This window comes from Hibiscus syriacus, unplaced genomic scaffold (genome assembly GCF_006381635.1).
Source record: "Hibiscus syriacus cultivar Baekdansim isolate YM2019G1 unplaced genomic scaffold, ASM638163v2 tig00005939_pilon, whole genome shotgun sequence".
Taxonomy (NCBI): Eukaryota; Viridiplantae; Streptophyta; class Magnoliopsida; order Malvales; family Malvaceae; genus Hibiscus; species Hibiscus syriacus.
This window is the reverse complement of record NW_024062073.1, coordinates 800,562-820,684: the sequence shown is the minus strand read 5'-3', so window position 1 is coordinate 820,684 and position 20,123 is coordinate 800,562. Positions and strand designations below refer to the sequence as shown.

Here is a 20,123-nt window from a genome sequence, read left to right as displayed (position 1 = left end):
ACAACTCTTTCGACTGAAGCAAGATAAAACCTGATAGTCTTACTTCAGGAGTACAGAGATGTATTCGCTTGGTCGTATCAGGACATACCGGGGCTAGACACAGATATGGTAGTTCACAAACTACCAATCAAACCAGAATTCAAACCTGTGCAGCAAAAACTGAGAAGAATGCGACCAGAAATGCTCCTTAAGATCATGGAAGAAGTCAAAAAGCAATTTGATTCCGATTTTCTTCAAGTGGCCAAATACCTGGAGTGGATGGCCAACATAGTTCCTGTGCCGAAGAAGGACGGGAAAGTACACATGTGTGTTGATTACCGGGACCTTAACAAGGCAAGTCCCAAAGACAACTTTCCTCTGCCACACAGAGGCACTCTGGTGGACAATACAGCCGGGAACACCTACTTTTCATTCATGGATGGATTTTTGGGGTACAATCAGATTAAGATGCATCCTGAAGACATGGAGAAGACCATTTTCGTCATAATGTGGGGAACTTTCTGTTACAACGTGATACCTTTCGGATTAAAGAATGCTGGGGCAACATATCAGAGAGCTATGGTGACCCTGTTCTATGATATGATGCACAAATAGATCGAGGTTTATGTCGACGACATGATTATCAAGGCACAGACCGAGAATGAACATGTCAAGAATTTGATAAAGCTCTTCCAGAGATTGAGGAAATTCCAGTTACGACTGAACCCTAGCAAGTGTACCTTCGGGGTGACATCCGGGAAGCTTTTAGGCTTTGTAGTCAGCAGAAAAGGCATCGAGGTTAATCTTGATAAGGTTAAGGTTATCTAGAATCTATCTCTACCACGAACACAAAAGGAGGTCTGAGGTTTTTTAGGAAGATTGAATTACATAGCTCGGTTCATATCTCAGTTAACCGACAAGTGTGATCCAATCTTTCGCTTTCTCCGAAAAAACAGACCATGGGATGAAAACTGTCAGATTGCATTCGAGAAGGTGAAAGAATACTTGTCTCACACGCCTATCCTGATGTCCCCTATCCTAGGCAAACCTCTGTTCCTGTATCTCTCTATATTCGAGAACTCCATGGGGTGTGTCCTGGGGCCAACATGACGAGTCTGGAAAAAAGGAAAGAGTCATCTACTATTTAAGCAAAAAGTTCACCGATTGCGAGGTTCGGTATCCTCCTATTGAGAAGGTTTGTTGTGCTCTGGTCTGGGCTACAAAGAGACTCCGGCAATACATGCTGTATCACACTACTTGGCTGATTTCCAAGTTAGTTCCATTAAAATACATGATGGGTGTACCTGCTCTATCCGGAAGGTTAGCCCGATGGCAGATGCTTTTATCAGAACTCGACATCAAATATGTGAGCCAAAAGGCGGTAAAAGGCAGTGTCATATCTAATTTTTTAGCAAGCAGAACCGATGAGAGCTATAAGCCGCTGGACTTTGATTTCCCAGACGAGGACTTAATGGCCATATCTCTAGAAGAAGCAAGCATTTCAGCGGACAGTTCCTGGAGAATGCACTTCGATGGTGCATCAAATGCATTAGGACATGGCATCGGGGCAATCCTGATCTCCCCAGAAGGGAGTCACTACCCATTTACCAGCAGACTAAACTTCGATTGCACCAATAACATGGCAGAATATGAAGCATGTGTCTTGGGAATTTGAGCTGCACTGGGGCAAAATATAAAGACTTTGAGGGTGTATGGAGACTCAGCCTTGGTAATTTATCAGCTCCGAGGAGAATGGGAAACCAAGGATATATAAAGCTGTTAGAGTACCGGAAACTAGTGATGGATCTGCTCGAAGAATTCGGCAAAGTCACCTTCCACTACGTGCCTAGAGAAGAAAATCAAATGGCTGACGCTTTAGCTACCTTGGCAGCCGCATTTAAGGCTGGTGGGGAGTCTGAAATGATGCCAATTAACATGCAGTCGTATGAGCACCCAGCTCATTGTTACCAAATTGAAGAAGTGAAAGACACTAAGCCTTGGTACTACGATATTCTGCAGTATATCAAGCATCAGAGTTATCCAGAAAAAACCACCGAAACTTAGAAGAGAACCCTTAGAAGGTTGGCAGCTGGATACATCCTTGACGGATAAGTCTTATACAAGAAGAGCCATAATCAAATCTTGTTAAGGTGCGTCGATGCTGAAGAGGCAAAAATGATAGTGGAAGAAGTACATGATGGGGTTTGTGGAGCACATACAAATGGACATATGATGTCAAGACAAATATTGAGATGCAGATATTTTTGGTCCACACTGGAAAGTGACTGCATCAACTATGCTAGAAGATGTCATAAATGTCAGATTTACGGAGATAAAATCAATGTTTCACCTCATCTACTTCATGTAATGACGTTACCATGGCCTTTCTCTGTGTGGGGCATGGACGTTATCGGGCAAATCCATTCGAAGGCTTTAAATGGTCACCGTTTCATCCTTGTAGCCATCGATTACTTCACAAAATGGGTAGAAGCTGCATCATATGCCAGTGTCACTCAGTCCACTATTTGCAAGTTTTTGAAGAAAGAGATCATATGTCGGTATGGTCTACCTGAAAGGATCATCACTGATAATGCTACAAACTTAAACAACAAGATGATGAATGTTGCTTGTGAACAGTTCAACATAAAGCATCACAATTCTACTGCGTACAGACCAAAGATGAACGGAGCAGTAGAAGCAGCAAACAAAAACATTAAGAAGATAGTGGAAAAAACAACTGAAACTTATAAAGACTGGCATGAAAAGTTGCTTTTCGCTTTGTTCGCCTATCGAACCTCGGTACGAACCTCGACTGGGGCAACTCCATTTTCACTAGCTTATGGAATGGAAGCAGTACTACCCATTGAAGTAGAGATTCCTTCACTTCGGGTCTTGACAGAAGTCAAACTGGATGATGCAGAATGGGTACAATCCAGATATGATCAACTTAATCTGATAGATGAAAAGAGACTGAAAGCCATTCATCAGGGTCAAATCTATCAGAAACGAATGATCCGAGCACATGATAAAAAGGTGCACCCAAGAATATTCCGCGAAGGAGATCTGGTGCTAAAAAGAATTTGGCCAGTCCAGAAAGATTTCCGAGGAAAATGGGCGCCAAATTGGGAAGGACCTTATGTTGTGAAAAAGGCCTTCTCCGGGGGAGCCCTTGTCTTGGCTGAAATGGACGGACCTGAACTGCCACATCCCATCAACTCGGATGCAGTCAAGAAATACTTCGCTTAGGATGAAAACCCGAGAAGACATCCTAAGTTGAAAAAAAAAGAAAAAAGAGAAAAACGTTTAGGGTGAAAACCCGAAAGGGCGCCCTAAATTGAAAAAAGAAAAAGAAAAAGAGAAAAAAGAACGAAAGAAAAAGAAAGAAAACAAGGTGGGTTCAAGATGAAAACCCGCAAAGGGCATCTTGCAACCAAATATGGGTCCAAGTTGAAAACCCGGAAAGGGCGATTTGGATACTAACAGTGGAAACATCCCGGTACAAACTCAACAAATCGGTGAAATACTGCGTTTTCCTGAATGTTGTCGCATTTTCAAAGATCCTTTGGCAAAGGTTGTATTCAAGGTCACCTAACGGCTTTTCAGCTCAGAAGTGCCCACATTATTGAAATCTAAGATATTCATTTATACTTCATCATGTCTTCATCTTCCAAAATATTTGTCATGTATTATTTGTTCTTTTTCCCTCAGGAATAAAAGACAATCCTTTTCTCTACAACAATTCCTTTTGAGCATCTTGGATTGAGCTTAAACTTAATGATTTATTCACTCATGCAAAAGATATTCGTATATTACTGCACAAAGATTCATTGAAAAATATAGGTACTTGGAAGCTGATCAAGGGTTATGCATATACTTGAGATGGTCGAGAGGCAGTTCTCGGATCAAGGATAAAAAACAAACATCAGATTTGAACATTTGAAGAATTCAAGACCAGGGGTCGAAATCTTCAAAATTCCATACAGGCATCCAAAGATCGAGATTTCTCTCCAGATCCCCAAAACTTTTTCAAGTTTTAGCCAGAGTCAATTTCAACTTCGCGACGAAGGATATTGAACTCACAATTTTCCCGAGAGTAGATTTCAACTTCACGACGAAGGATATCTAGCTCGAAGCCAAACGTCCAAAATTTCAACTTCACAGTGGAGGATATTGGACTCCAGATAACGCTAGTTCAACTTCACGACGAAGGGACCGCTGGTTGACAACAACAACTTCCCAATTTCAGAGCCAATTTCAACTTCACAGCGAAGGATATTGGACTCCAGACAACGCAAGTTCAACTTCACGACGAAGGGACCGCTGGTTGTTAACAATAACTTCCCAATTTCAGAGCCAATTTCAACTTCACAGCGAAGGATATTGGACTCTAGACAACGCAAGTTCAACTTCACGATGAAGGGACCGCTGGTTGTCAACAAACAATTTCCCAATTTCAGAGCCAATTTCAACTTCTCAGCGAAGGATATTGGACTCCAGACAACGCAAGTTCAACTTCTCGACGAAGGGACCGCTGGTTGTCAACAAACAATTTCCCAATTTCAACTTCACAACGAAGGATATTGGACTCGAGACAACACAAGTTCAACTTCACAATGAAGGGACGACTGGTTGTCAATAAACAACTTTTTAGTTTCTCCCGCGATTTCAACTCCACAACGGAGGATATCGTGCCACTCGAGACAACACAAGTTCAACTTCACAACGAAGGGACGACTGGTTGTCAACAAACAATTTCCCAATTTCAGAGCCAATTTCAACTTCACAGCGAAGGATATTAGACTTAAGATAGCACAATTTCAACTTCACAACGAAGGGACGGCTGACTGTCAATAAACTTTCCGGTTTCAGAGTCAATTTTAACTTCACGGCGAAAGATTTTGGCCCCGGAACAACGCAACTTACATTGAACCCAACTTCACGACGAAGGAGTTGTTGAGTTAATCGAATGACGAAATTGGCCAAGAGGGGGGTGAATTGGCAATAAAAATTTTGTGGAAGCTTTTGCAGAAAATTGAAAGTAATTGCACAGCGATTTACAGTGGTTCGACTTTCTCAAACAAAGTCTACGTCCACTACCTTAGCTATCCACACTAAGGATTTTCCAACAAATTCACTAATTTGTTCTTTCTTTTGAGGCCAAAGAGATAACCTTACAATTCCCTCAAGAGTATACCCCAACTCTTGAGAACACTCTTTTCTCAAAGAGAAGATTACAAATTTGCAAACTTACAAGAAAACCTCACAAGGTAAAATGTTTGCACAATTCTAGAACAAAGAAAAGAACACTCAAAGATGAATACAACTGAGCACAAAAAGTGTTCTTGAAAGCAAAATGAATATTGAATGAAAATGGGCTTGAAATGCTCAAACTTGAGGTTTGATGCTTTCTCTTTGATTCTCTCTTGATTCTAGTTGCTTGATGTTTCTTTGTTACTGATCAATGGCTTCTAAGCTTGCTTAAATACACCTTGGATCACTTCTGAACGTTGGGGATAATTAGAGAAGATATTATAGCCGTTTTAGTGTGAAAACATTTAATAAAACAGCTTGGAGCGTGGGGGGAATCGGTTCCCTCTCATAGGGAATCGGTTCCCTAAGTGTAAAATTCAAATATTTCGACCGTTGAACATGGGGGAATCGGTACCCCTGGGGGGGGAATCGGTTCCCTCCGAGCATTCTGGAAATCTCGGAGCCAAACCATTCAGGGGGGAATCGGTTCCTCCTATGGGGGGAATCGGTTCCCTCTGAGTATTCTGGAATTTTTGGCTTTGAATTGGTTCGAAATACTTTGTAAAATTATTTTGAAATTGTTTTATGATTAAAACTTAATTTTACACTTAAGTAAGGATCAAAAATGATTTTTGAAATATTTGGAGTAATGTTTTGATATTCGAATAGTTATATCGAATATACTTAGGAAATCATTTGGAAAATCTTAAAATCCATTTAACTTAATTTGTTATATCGAAATATTAAAATGTTTCAACAATCTCCCCCTTTTTGATATAACAAAACATTTTAGTAATTTTAAGATTTTTGAAATCAAGTTTTGAAATTACTCCCCCTTACTTTAACATTTCTTCAATTTATCATGTAAAACATTTAACACTTATTCTTCTCCCCCTTTTTGTTAAATCAAAAAGACATTGTAAAACAAGGTTTTGAAAATCATTTAGCCAATTGATTTATTAATTATAAGCTTAAGCTGCTAAGATCACAATCAAAAGAGAGGTTAGCCATTAGTTTCATAAATCAATATTCATAAATAATGTGATATGGCAAAATTGGTCATATTGCTAATGATAATGTAAATGATGCAAAAATGAATAAAACACACCAAACATATAAGTTCACACCATTCATATATCCAAAATCCAACAATCCACAAAATCAAACAAATCAAAAATGTTGAAGCAATATTCATTTTGTTCAAAGTCTTAACGCTAAACATAAAATCAAGCATCCGGATCGGTAGGAGGAAAACGGGCTCGCATAGCGGCCATCTCGTGTGTGAGTTCATTGATACGAGCGTTGGTTGATTCATTGTTTGCACGCATCTCCCGAAGAATCTCTAATTGTTGAGCTCCCATTGTGGATAAATGGGACTCTATAGAGGAAAAGCGCGAGTCCATGGTAGCGTATCGGAAATCGAATGTCTCCATAAAGGATTGAAAATATGGAGGCATTTGATGCGTTTGTTGTGCTTGCTCCTCGGGCTGCTCTTCGGGCTGTTCAGGTTCTTCTTCAGCTTCATCAATATCCCTCATTAATTGTTCAAACTCGGGATCTTCGTCAGCCTCGGGTGGAGCTTGTGAAGAACTAGCTCCCGGAGTAGAAGAACGAACCCATTCACGGTTTCTTTGTCCTTTACCCATCCCGCTCTCGTTAAGGAAAGAAGATTTATTTGTTTCTTAAGAGGAAAAACGGCATCTAGACCGACTCTAAGCCCAGCTTTGGAAAACAGATTACTCAAAAAGCAACCGTAAACTAGAGATGAGCAGTGTTTCTTGTTAGGAACAAGATTTACGGTTTCAACAATTTCAGCAAAAATAATCTGAGGTAGGTTAATTTTAATACGGTTTTCGAAACAATGTAACCACCAAAGATCCAAAGCTCTAAGAGTAGAATAACGACCTCCGGATGGTCGAAACCACCAAGAAATCATTAGATGAAGAAAACGCTCATGTAGGTCTAAGACACTCGCACTATCTCTTCTTTTATAACGAGAACCTAAGATTTGTTTTTCATTCGAAATACCATCATTATCTAATCCAAAAGTATTGGCTATATATGCCGGGTCAATATAAGAATTGTCCTAGAAGGTAGGAACGAATTCCTATGGTTTCGGTTTCAGCTTGGTTTTTAACGCATACGGCATTAGAGTAGAATATACGAACAAGTTGATGGTAAACGATGGGTTCAAGATCAAATAGTTTATCAAATTTCCATTCTTGTAAAATGGGAAGATATTTAAAATTGATAGCTAACATAGCTTGAAGAGAAGGAATACGTTCTTCCCGGATTTTGTAAGAATCGAAATACTGATAATACCAATATCGGTGATTTCTAGACCCAGGATGATTGAAACACGAATTTTGGATAGTCAAGTTAGGATCAGTGGGATTGGGATTAGAAATTGGAATAGAATGAGGATTTGGAGGTGGATTTGGTTGACGACTGGAACGACTAGATGAAGACCTAGGACGTTTAGGATTTGACATGGTGAAGGAAATCGGAATAGATATAATAACCTGCAATTTTAAAACAAGTGTATGCAATTCAATTAATCCCAAAACTCAAATGAGTCCTCAATATTTCAAGATTCTCTAAATCAATCCTAATGGGCAAAGTTTTTGAAAAGCTTTTGAAAAATATGGTTTTGAGAAACAATATATGTATAGTTTTTCATAACAACAATATAATTTGATCAAAACACAATAATAACAATTTTTTTTTATTTCGAAAATTTTAAAAATTTGAAAAATTCTTGTGTTTTTGATGAAATTAGTTGTAACATCTAGTTTCTAATCACTAAATAATCAATGCCCGATCACTATTTCAACCTAGAACTAATTGAAACTAATCCTATGTTCAAAAATAATGAAATAAAGAGTTTAGAAAAATTTACCTTGAAATATGAAGATTGAGGGGATTTAGATGTTGTTTGCACGATTTTAATGATTCCAACAGGTTTGGAAGATGATTTATGAAGCAAATTCCGATTAATATCGTTGATTTGAAGCAAAAATGGAGATTTGAGGGGTTTAGAGGGTGAGAACGGCGGAGAGAGAGAGGAAGAGGGTTTTTGAGAGTTTGGGGTGATTCTGCCCGATTTTAGCAGAACCCCAGGGGGGTATCGATTCCCCTGTGGGGGGAATCGGTTCCCCTTCAAAGGGGGAATCGGTTCCCTCATGGGGGGATCGATTCCCTCTGCACCAAAATGCTAAAATCCGATTTTTTAAGCACAAAATGCTAAATTAATCTTTTCTAGTGGTATTGGCAACTCATATATCAAACATTAATTATGTTCAAATAATTAAATTAGTCTTTAATTGTTTTTGAACATAAAATTAATTTTCATTAAGAATCACAAACTCCCCCTAACTAATAGCAAGAATGCAATCAAAAATTATTATTATAAGCATTTTTCAAGATTTATTAAAAGTGCTACAATTATTTTAAACACTAAGTGAAGATAGGTTGGTCAAACCTAATTCTCTCCTAAGTGTCCAAAATCTTTCCTTGTCTAAGGGTTTTGTAAAGATATCCGCTAATTGGTGCAAAGTATCAACAAATTCTAGAACTACATCTTCCTTAGTGACATGGTCTCTAATGAAGTGATGTCTTATTTCAATGTGCTTAGTTCTAGAGTGTTGGATGGGATTTTTAGTGAGACAAATAGCACTAGTATTGTCACACTTGATAGGAATGGTACCTACTTCAATTCCATAATCAAAAAGTTGTTGTTTCATCCATAAAACTTGTGCACAGCAACTACCGGCTGAAATGTATTCTGCTTCAGTGGTAGATAATGCAACACAATTTTGTTTCTTTGAAAACCAAGAAATCAACATATTTCCAAGGAATTGACAAGTACCGGAGGTGCTTTTCCTATCTAGTTTGCATCCTCCATAATCCGCATCAGAAAAAGCATGCAAGCTAAAGCTAGAGTCTCTAGGATACCAAAGTCCTAAACTAGGAGTGTCCTTAAGGTATCTAAAGATTCTCTTAACAGCTAGTAAATGTGATTCCTTAGGACATGATTGAAATCTAGCACATAAGCAAACACTAAACAAACACTAAACATATGTCCGGTCTACTTGCAGTTAGATAAAGCAAAGAGCCAATCATTGACCTATAATTTAACATCTACACATTTACCTCCTTCATCCAAGTCAAGCTTTGTTGAAGAGCTCATTGGAGTGTTATGAGGTTTCCCATTTTCCAGTCCAAACTTCTTGAGCATATCTTTGACGTACTTAGCTTGATTAATGAAGATGCCATCTTTTCTTTGCTTGATTTGGAGTCCCAAGAAAAATGAGAGCTCCCCCATCATGCTCATCTCAAACTCACTTTGCATTAGCTTAGAAAATTCTTGACAAAGAACATCATTAGTAGAACCAAATATTATATCATCAACATAAATTTGAACTACTAATAAATCTTTACCTTTCTCTTTAAAAACAATGTAGTGTCAACCTTTCCTTTTAAAAAACCTTTTTCAATTAAAAAATTTGACAATCTTTCATACCAAGCTCTAGGAGCTTGTTTTAAACCATAAAGAGCTTTTGTCAATTTTAAAACATGATCCGGAAAATTTGAATCTTCAAAACCTGGAGGTTGTTCCACGTACACTTCTTCTTTTATAAAACCATTTAAAAATGCACTTTTAACATCCATTTGATATAATTTAAATTCATTGAAACATGCAAATGCTAATAACATTCTAATTGCTTCCATCCTAGCTACGGGAGCGTATGTTTCATCATAGTCTATGCCTTCTTCTTGAGTATAGCCTTGAGCAACAAGTCTAGCCTTGTTCCTCACTATATTACCACTTTCATCAAGTTTATTTCTAAAAACCCATCTAGTACCTACAGTAGATTTATCACTAGGCCTTTCAACTAATGTCCATACTTTACTTCTCTCAAATTGATTTAATTCTTCTTGCATAGCCATAATCCAATGTTCATCTTTTAATGCTTCTTTGATGTTCTTAGGCTCTATGCATGAAATAAATGCAACATAATTATAGATATTTCTAAGAGAAGATCGAGTAGTTACCCCTTTTGATGGATCACCTATAATTTCACCATCTTTGACATAGTTGTACTCTCTTGGAAAAGATACTTCCCTTTCTTCAATGGTTGGATTCTCGAGGGATCATGAGTTTCCTCATCTTTTGTTTCTTCCTTTGATGATGATTCTCCAACGTCATATCTAACGTCATTTGCTTGTACAATACCTACATCATCATTAACAGAAGAATCCTTCCTCGGAAGGGGATTATCATCGAAAACAACATGTATAGACTTTTCTACAACTAAAGTTCTTTTATTAAATACACGATAAGCTTTAGAGTTTAAGGAATAACCCAGAAAAATTCCTTCATCACTTTTAGCATCAAATTTACCAAGATTTTCTTTACCGTTGTTTAAAACAAAACATTTACATCCAAAAGGATGAAAATAGCTAATGTTAGGCTTTTTATTTTTGAGAATTTCATATGGAGTTTTCTTTAAAATTGGCCTAATCATTACTCGATTTATAACATAACAAGCGGTATTTGTGGCTTCCGCCCAAAAATATTTTGGCAAATTATTTTCACAAAGCATGGTTCTAGCCATTTCTTCTAAAGTTCGATTTTTCCTCTCAACAACTCCATTTTGTTGAGGGTTCTAGGTGCTGAAAAATTGTGGCTAATACCATTAGAATTACAAAACTCAATAAATCCAAGATTTTCAAATTCAGTTCCATGATCACTTCTAACACTAGTGATAGAGTATCCTTTTTCATTTTGGATTATTTTTGAAAATGTGATGAAATTTTCTAATGCTTCATCTTTAGTACTTAAGAATAGAACCCAAGTGTATCTAGAATAGTCATCTACCAAGACAAATGCATATTGTTTTCCTCCCAAGCTAGTAGTTCTAGTTGGCCCAAAAAGATCTAAATGGATCAATTGTAATACTCTACTAGTTGATACATCATTAATAGATTTAAAAGAAACTCGTTTTTGTTTTCCTTTAGCACAAGCATCACAGATTTTATCATTATCAAATTTAAGCTTAGGCAACCCTCGAACTAAATCACCTTGAATTAGCCGTTGCAGAACACTCATACTAGCATGACCTAGTCTCCTATGCCATAACCAACTATCATGCTCATCCTTAGCAACTAGGCATAAATTAGTCATATCAATAGAATCTAAATGCACCATGTAAATGTTTCCTATTCTATGACCAATAAGCATAATCCGATTAGATGCAATGTCAATGACTTTACAACCATTAATTTCAAATAAGACATTGAATCCTTTATCGCATAATTGACTAATACTCAATAGATTATGCTTTAATCCATTCACATATAAAACATTTTTAATTTGTATGGAAGAGGTATTACCTATTGTACCAATACCTTCAATGTGACCTTTTGAATTGTCTCCAAAAGTCACTTCTCCTCCATTTTTGGCGTTAAGCTCAATGAACCGGCTTTTGTCTCCGGTCATATGTCTTGAGCATCCACTATCAAGGTACCATGAGTTTGAATTTGTTTCCCGTGCCTTGTAGCAATGCTCCTTTCCCTACAAACATAGATTAATTTTTGATTTTTGGTACCCAAATTCTTTTGGGTCCATATTCATTAGTTTCCAAAATCCTAGTTCCCTTAGGTATCCATTTTTGTAGGACATCTTTATCTTTAGTAGTAATGAGTCCTTTAGGAACCCATATACTTCTAAATATTTTACCATTTAAGGTTCGTTGAGGATTTCTATGATTGTAGTTTCTAAAATCTTTTCTAACAAAGTTGGATTTTGAATTTTCTCCTTTTTCAAAACGTTTTGTTCCAACTTTTTCAAAAGAGATTTTAAGATCATCAATTTTCTTTTGATGATCATCATTGACCTTTGAAAGTAAATTTTGCAAATCTAAATTTTTCTTTTCAAACTCTTCTAGTTTGATTTGCAAATCTTTAATTTTACTTTCAAGATCATTGTTGGTTTTGGATATGAGTTTATTTTCATTTTTCAATTTTGAAACATCATTTTTATATTTTAAAAATAATTTCTCATAATCCGAAGCCAACCCATTATATTCCTCTAATAGCTCATCATAAGATAAATCATCAAAATCAGATGAGTTAGAGGTTACCTTAGAATCTTCCCCGAATGCCATCAAGCACAAGTTTGCTACTTCTTGTTCCTCTTCATCGGAACCTTCTTCATCGCTCCATGTAGCCACATGAGCCTTGTGCTTATTCTTTGATTGACCCTTTTTCTTCAATTGTGGGCAATCATATTTGACATGCCCCGGCTTTTTGCATTCATAGCAAATGATTGGGTCCTTCTCTTTTGGTTCATTTTTGAGGCCTTCGTTTCGTTTGAATTTTCTTCCTTGGTAAGGTCTCATCATTTTTCTGAACCGTTTGGCAAACAATGCCATTTCCTCGTCATCATCATCATTAGAATCACTCTCATCTTTTGTGGATTTGAGAGCAACTCCAATGTTTTTCTTCTTCTCCTTCTCCTTTGGTGTCTCTTCAACTTTATCAAGGTCCACCTCATCTTCAAGCATCATCTCATGAGTGAGGAGTGAACCGATAAGTTCTTCAAGAGTTAAGGACGATAGGTCCTTAGACTCGATGATTGCCGTCTTCTTTGATTGCCATGATTTTGGGAGGGAGTAGACTAACTTCCTCACAAGCTTTTCATTTGAGATGATCTCTCCATATGATTTGAGACCATTGACAATCGTTGAAAATCTATCCGTCATAGCTTTGATGTCTTCATTTGGTTTCATCCTGAAATTTTCATAGCTATGCGTTAGAATACTAATTTTTGATTTCTTTACCTCATCTGTACCTTCATGTGTGACTTGAAGTTTGTCCCATATTTCTTTGGCGGTTGTACACGATGAAACTCTTCCGTATTCATCTGGTCCAAGAGCACAAAAAATAATATGGATGGCTTTGGAGTTGAGCTGGAACATTCTTGTCTCTCCTTCACTCCACAACCTTGGATGAGTGAGAGGTTTGATGTATCCTTCTTCTACAGCATTCCATGCTCCCATGTCACTTGCTTGAATGAAGTACATCATTCTATTCTTCCAATAGGCATAGTTAGCTCCATTGAAGAAAGGAGGCTTGTTGACGGGCATCGAATCAAGACCGGAGTCGAAGTTTGAAGTGGAGGCCATTGATGACTTTGTAATCGATGTAACTCTTCCCGGATCGACTCAAGAGGCGATTAAACCTTCAAATGAGTTAGGCTCTGATGCCAATTGTTGAGTTAATCGAATGACGAAATTGGCCAAGAGGGGGGTGAATTGGCAATAAAAATTTTGTGGAAGCTTTTGCAGAAAATTGAAAGTAATTGCACAGCGATTTACAGTGGTTCGACTTTCTCAAACAAAGTCTACGTCCACTACCTTAGCTATCCACACTAAGGATTTTCCAACAAATTCACTAATTTGTTCTTTCTTTTGAGGCCAAAGAGATAACCTTACAATTCCCTCAAGAGTATACCCCAACTCTTGAGAACACTCTTTTCTCAAAGAGAAGATTACAAATTTGCAAACTTACAAGAAAACCTCACAAGGTAAAATGTTTGCACAATTCTAGAACAAAGAAAAGAACACTCAAAGATGAATACAACTGAGCACAAAAAGTGTTCTTGAAAGCAAAATGAATATTGAATGAAAATGGGCTTGAAATGCTCAAACTTGAGGTTTGATGCTTTCTCTTTGATTCTCTCTTGATTCTAGTTGCTTGATGTTTCTTTGTTACTGATCAATGGCTTCTAAGCTTGCTTAAATACACCTTGGATCACTTCTGAACGTTGGGGATAATTAGAGAAGATATTATAGCCGTTTTAGTGTGAAAACATTTAATAAAACAGCTTGGAGCGTGGGGGGAATCGGTTCCCTCTCATAGGGAATCGGTTCCCTAAGTGTAAAATTCAAATATTTCGACCGTTGAACATGGGGGAATCGGTACCCCTGGGGGGGGAATCGGTTCCCTCCGAGCATTCTGGAAATCTCGGAGCCAAACCATTCAGGGGGGAATCGGTTCCTCCTATGGGGGGAATCGGTTCCCTCTGAGTATTCTGGAATTTTTGGCTTTGAATTGGTTCGAAATACTTTGTAAAATTATTTTGAAATTGTTTTATGATTAAAACTTAATTTTACACTTAAGTAAGGATCAAAAATGATTTTTGAAATATTTGGAGTAATGTTTTGATATTCGAATAGTTATATCGAATATACTTAGGAAATCATTTGGAAAATCTTAAAATCCATTTAACTTAATTTGTTATATCGAAATATTAAAATGTTTCAACAGGAGTCATCTGTAACACCATAACACCACAGTCTTCAGGTCAAGGGTCACCTTCACGACGAAGTACCTTGAATCAGAAGATGATTCAGAGGCCACTTGCCAAAAGCTCAGAGTCCAATTTCAACTTTACAATGAAGGATTTCGTGCTCAGTTTGAACTCAACCTCACGACGAGGGAGTCATTTCGTGATTCATATTGACAAACCAATTTCAACATCGGATCTCAACCGTAGAGGATATTCGATATGGCCAAAATTTACGTCTTTTAATCTTTACTCTATTGTCGTTACACGATAATGAGCAAAGAGGTGCAGCTGAAGACACTAAATTTCATCTGTTTTAAATGATGTCGTTATATTATATGATATTTACTAACTATATTATATAATATACACACTTATGTATTTTTTTATGTTTGTATACAGGCCCATCACAAACAATACCAGCCCACGTGTGTAGCCCATGCGTGGATCAGATCAGCCAGCTAGGGTTTTCAGAACCCTAGCGTTCCAAACAGCGCCGTAACACGCCCCAAGCGTCGTTCCTCACGAGTCCTCGCACAACATGCTCTCTCCCCGCAGTAGCCTCCACCAAATATGTAGCTGACTGGCCGGTTTTCTCGGCATTGTTGTTTCATGCAAATAACCAAAAACGAGTCAATCACATGAGACTCTCAATAAAACCGGAACTAGAGAGCAATTTCAACACAACTAGGACTCCTAAAAATAGGGTATTTTGTGTCCTATAAATTAATGTAATCCCCACACAACAGGGGACACAGAGAAATACCAGAGAGGGTTGACACAAAATTACCATACGTAATACGAGCAAATGGATTGTAATCTCGAAGCATTTGTAACGAGTTTGAGGAGAAATAAAAAGGTAGCATCCTTTTACCTTCGTTTTTTTTATTCTTTCACTTTTGCATGTTGAATATTGCAGGAGATTTGGCTTGGAAACGACCCCAAAAAACATTTTTTTGGCCGATGAACAGAGTGAGGCCTTTATTTTTCGAAGCTTATTTCCTAGATCTGCGTTTTTAAGCCGATTTTTGAAAAACCACTTGGATTTTTGGACTGTGGAAAGAGAATGATTTTTAAAAACGGCGGGTTTTGTGGTGGATCACCGCCGATGAGCGGTGGCGAGGCGGTGACCACCACTTTCAGGCGGTGGCGCACGACCCCTGTTCTTGGAGACTCAAGAACATTACAGAGAAAATGGGAGAAGGGGATGGCTCTGGTTTTCCAAATGAAACAAATGAAGGTTTTTTTTGTTTTTTTAAGTTATATAGTAAGCCCGGATTCGATCCATCGACCTGACCCAATGCCATACGACCCGCGTGTTTTCGCTATAAGAAGGGTAAATCGCGTTTCGGTCCCTTTCTATTTCAAAAGACCTCGTTTGGACCCAGAATTTAATTTTCACATCGAATTTTCTTTCTAATTTGGCCACTATATTTTCCTTCCTTTTCAGTTTAATCCCAACGAACTTCAATTTGGTCATTAAATTTTAATTCTTTTTTTTAATATTTATTTATTTATTTACATATGTTATTTTATTTATATAAATATATATGTATATCACGTTTTATTAATTTGACTATATATAGATTTATATAATTAGTATTGTATATATATATACTTATATTATCTATTTTATATCCTATATTTATATATATATACATATATATTTTTCTACTATTTTTCTTTTTTTATACTATTTTCATTTTCTTATTATTCTTTTGCCGTTATTATTGTTATTATTATTTATATTCTTTCTTTATCGTTGTTATTACATGTTATGTAAATTTATTATTTGGTAAATTTCATTTTATCATTGTTTCTTAAAGTCTTCCATTTTCTTTTGTATTGTTATTATTTCCTTTATGTTATGCATTTTATTTATATATATCTTTATTCATAGTTGTTTTTTTTGTCTTGCTTACATTTTTCTTTGCATGTATTATTTTCTCTACTTTATTGCATTTATGTTTATTTTTCTTTATTTTATTCCTTTTTACTTTCTTTTTCATTTTTCCATCTAACACATCATTGGACTTTTAAAGAGTACGCTTTCAACTCATTAAGGGTAAGTAATTCGGATCAAATTTTGCCTTTTAATTTAACTTGCAATTTTCTTAATCAAAGACAACTAGAAATTACGTAGTACCGAAAGGGCGGTTCAAGGGTGCTAATCCTTCCTTGACAGTAACCGACTCCCAAACCCGACACATCTTTGGAAAGATGCAGATCAGGTAAGAAATAGGGTATCCGATCAACCTATTTGTTTTAAATAAATGATCGGTGGCGACTCCAATCCACAGTTTTCAAGTCGAAGCCCAATTTCGGGCCCAACCGAAAGACGGTCGCGACACCCCTCATTAACAAATCAGTTTGTTTCCCTCTTACCTCCGCCAATGATTGCCAGAGCAAAGCATGGTGATAGAGTGAACGCCAGTTCGCTAAGGTGTGAAACTAAATTCTCATTTACACGACATTTCATAAAAATGTAAGTTTATGATTCATCAACTTCAAACTAATGACTTTTCTGTTCTAGGTGCATATACAGATAATCTATATGCTGCATAAGCATCCTATTACCTATTTAGATTTTATAACTTTCTTTTTCTGGATTCCTGTTTGTAGGGAGCAAATACAAGACTTTTTGCTGTCAGACGACAATGATGAAATTTAAATGAATCCTGGTCGTTCGCAGGGTTGTAACCATCTTTCTCTGTAGATTCTTTACCCATTTTTGGGTTATCGCTGCAATTTGCATGGCTAGGAAGTCCGAAGGGGATTTGGCCAACATGTATGGTTACTTGCTGTATGGTTAGCCAACATGTATTATGGTGCGAGGACAACCGGGCCTGCATAATCGTTTGATGAGGTGAGAAGCTTGATTGAAATTGCTATTTGTTATTTCAAGTATTTGGCCGAATAAAAATTTATTTGAATTAAGACTACTCTTCTGCCTCATATTCCTTGAATTTCCAAGCTTAAAATCGAAAATCTTGGTTTTTCTTAAAGCTTGCATCTTTATTATTATTATTATTATTATTATTATTAGAGTAAATTATGCGTTTAATACCTAAACTGTCAGTTTTAGTCAGTTTTAGTACTTAAACTTCAGTTTTTTCAAAATTAAGTAGAAAAAAAATGTTTAATTCATTATTCATTGTTACTGCTATCGTTCTATTGGCCCATAAGCTTCCCCATTATATAGTGTTCAATGATGTGCTCATCCGATTATCTAGTGTTCAATGATGTTTTGCTTATTAGGCAGGGTTGTGTAAAGTGGTCATGTGGATCTTGAAATATTTTTGATAAGATTGTGTACACTGGTGGATTTAGAAGTATTTTTTATCATAAACACATATTAATTATTAAAAAAAATTTTGTATGGGATGAACACAAATAAAATTTTAAGATAGACATATAGTAAAATAAACAACTAATATAAAGAAATTTAGATTTCAAGGTAAGTATGCGGCCACCCTAGATATACTTTTCATCCGCCACTGGTGTATCAATCGATGAAGAGGATTTATATTACAAATATAAACGAACGAACATAAAATTAATTGGATCATATTTGAGTAGAGTTTTTTTTTTCTTTTTCAAATAATTTTAAGATTTATATTTTCTTTAATTGGTTTGAGTATTTTTTATTTGAGTTTAAAATTAATTGAGTTTTAAAATATTAATGAGATTGACGTTAAAATTTATTAAGTCTTAATATTTTAAATGTGTATGGAAATTGGATTGAATATAAACGACATAAATGAAGGAACATAAACAAATGAATTATCGAACGTTCACGAACGTAAATGAACAAACGAGCTCTTCATTCATGTTTGTTCATTTAATTAAACGAACATAAAATCTTGTTCATATTCGTTCTTAAATAAATACAAAGTATGTCGCAGAACGATGATTTTAATTGCGAGTAGAAATGAATGAAAAATCTTAAGTTTGATGAAGAATATAATAAGATGAATAGAAGAAGAAGAAGGGAATTAACACGTAAAAAATAGTAAAAAAATTATTTTAATTTTCATATCATTAAAAAATATTACATCATCAAACTGTTAAAAAAATTAATGTTTCAGTGAACAAAAAATAATAATTTAAAAAGTTTAATGCTATAATTGAAACTTTTTTATAAACCGGTGGACAAAACGAGACATTACCTAAAGTTCAATAGCAAATGGTGTAATTTGTTCTATTAATTAATTAATGCTACTTATTATTGATGCGTTGAATTCAATTATATAGTTTAGTTTAATAAAAACTTCTTCGTATATGATGATCCGACTTTCTTTGGTGGTTAAAAGAATTGTTGTTGTTCTTGAAGAATATGGGTTCAACCAGTACCGACTATAACAGGGTGATTTAGCGTTCATTGTCAAATGGTTGAGAGTATTTAAACCATATACTATTTTGTAATCATTTTAACTTAATAAAAAAACTCCATCATACATATAATATTATATTTATTCTATTAATAACAAATTTTTATATATTGTTAAATTAATATTATTTATTAAGGTAAAGTATACAAATGGTCTCTTGACTATATGATAATGCTTTATTAAGTCCATCGGCTATTAAAAGTTACAAATTGGTCATCCGACTATTCATTTGTTACAAACTCGTCTATTTCCGCTAAAAAAATAACAGTTTTCCAAGCTAAACGTTAACACGATGATTGAGATATGATGGATATGATAGTCGTTTAAGATTCTGAGATCAAATTTTATCACATCACAATTAGCAAGTCAATGTTCAACTAAGAATACCGTCAAATTTTAACAGAAAAATATGAGTTTGGAACATAATAAATGGTCAGTTAACCATTTTGTAACTTTTAATAGTCGAAGAACTCAACAAAACAACGCTCTATAATCGGATGACCATTTTATAACTTTTAATATCCGAGAGACTTAATAAAACAATACTCTATAGTTGGAGGATTATTTGTATACTTCACCCTATTTATTATTAATATGTCAAATCCAACTTAAATTTAATTTGTATAGTTCAAATGAATAAATAACTATATTATATAAATAAAATAAAACAACAATTATATAAAATGTTTAGATTTTAATTTTACTTATTATTTAAGACTATTATTCTCTAAATCAACTAATAATTATTCTATATAAAGCTATCAAACGATGTTAATGGTAAAAGAGAGTATTGGTTTCTTTAGAGGTTCATACATCTAAACAATTGGATTTTCAGAATGTACGTTGTCAATAACTATTTTTTAAAACACTTATAATATAATCGTCACATACTATTAAAAAAAATTATTCAATATAAAAGGTTTTTAAATTTATGCTTCCATAATATAATAGTTTTAAGGGTAAAGTATGCATTCAATACATAAATTAACAATTTTGGTATGTTTTAGTACTTGAACTTTCATTTTTTTTTTCAAAATTATACCTATCATTTGGTTTTTGTATATTCTCAGTGCCCACCGTTAAAAACTTAATACTCTTAGTACTTAAAATATCAATTTTGATCAATTTTAATACCTAAACTTTTATTTCCA

At 35.5% G+C, this 20,123-nt stretch overlaps 1 pseudogene; it reads left to right on the top strand.

Annotated features, from left to right (window-relative positions):
* Positions 1-17,354, top strand: part of LOC120200310 — a 35,156-nt pseudogene extending 17,802 nt beyond the window's left edge.
* The last annotated feature ends 2,769 nt before the right edge of the window (positions 17,355-20,123 follow it).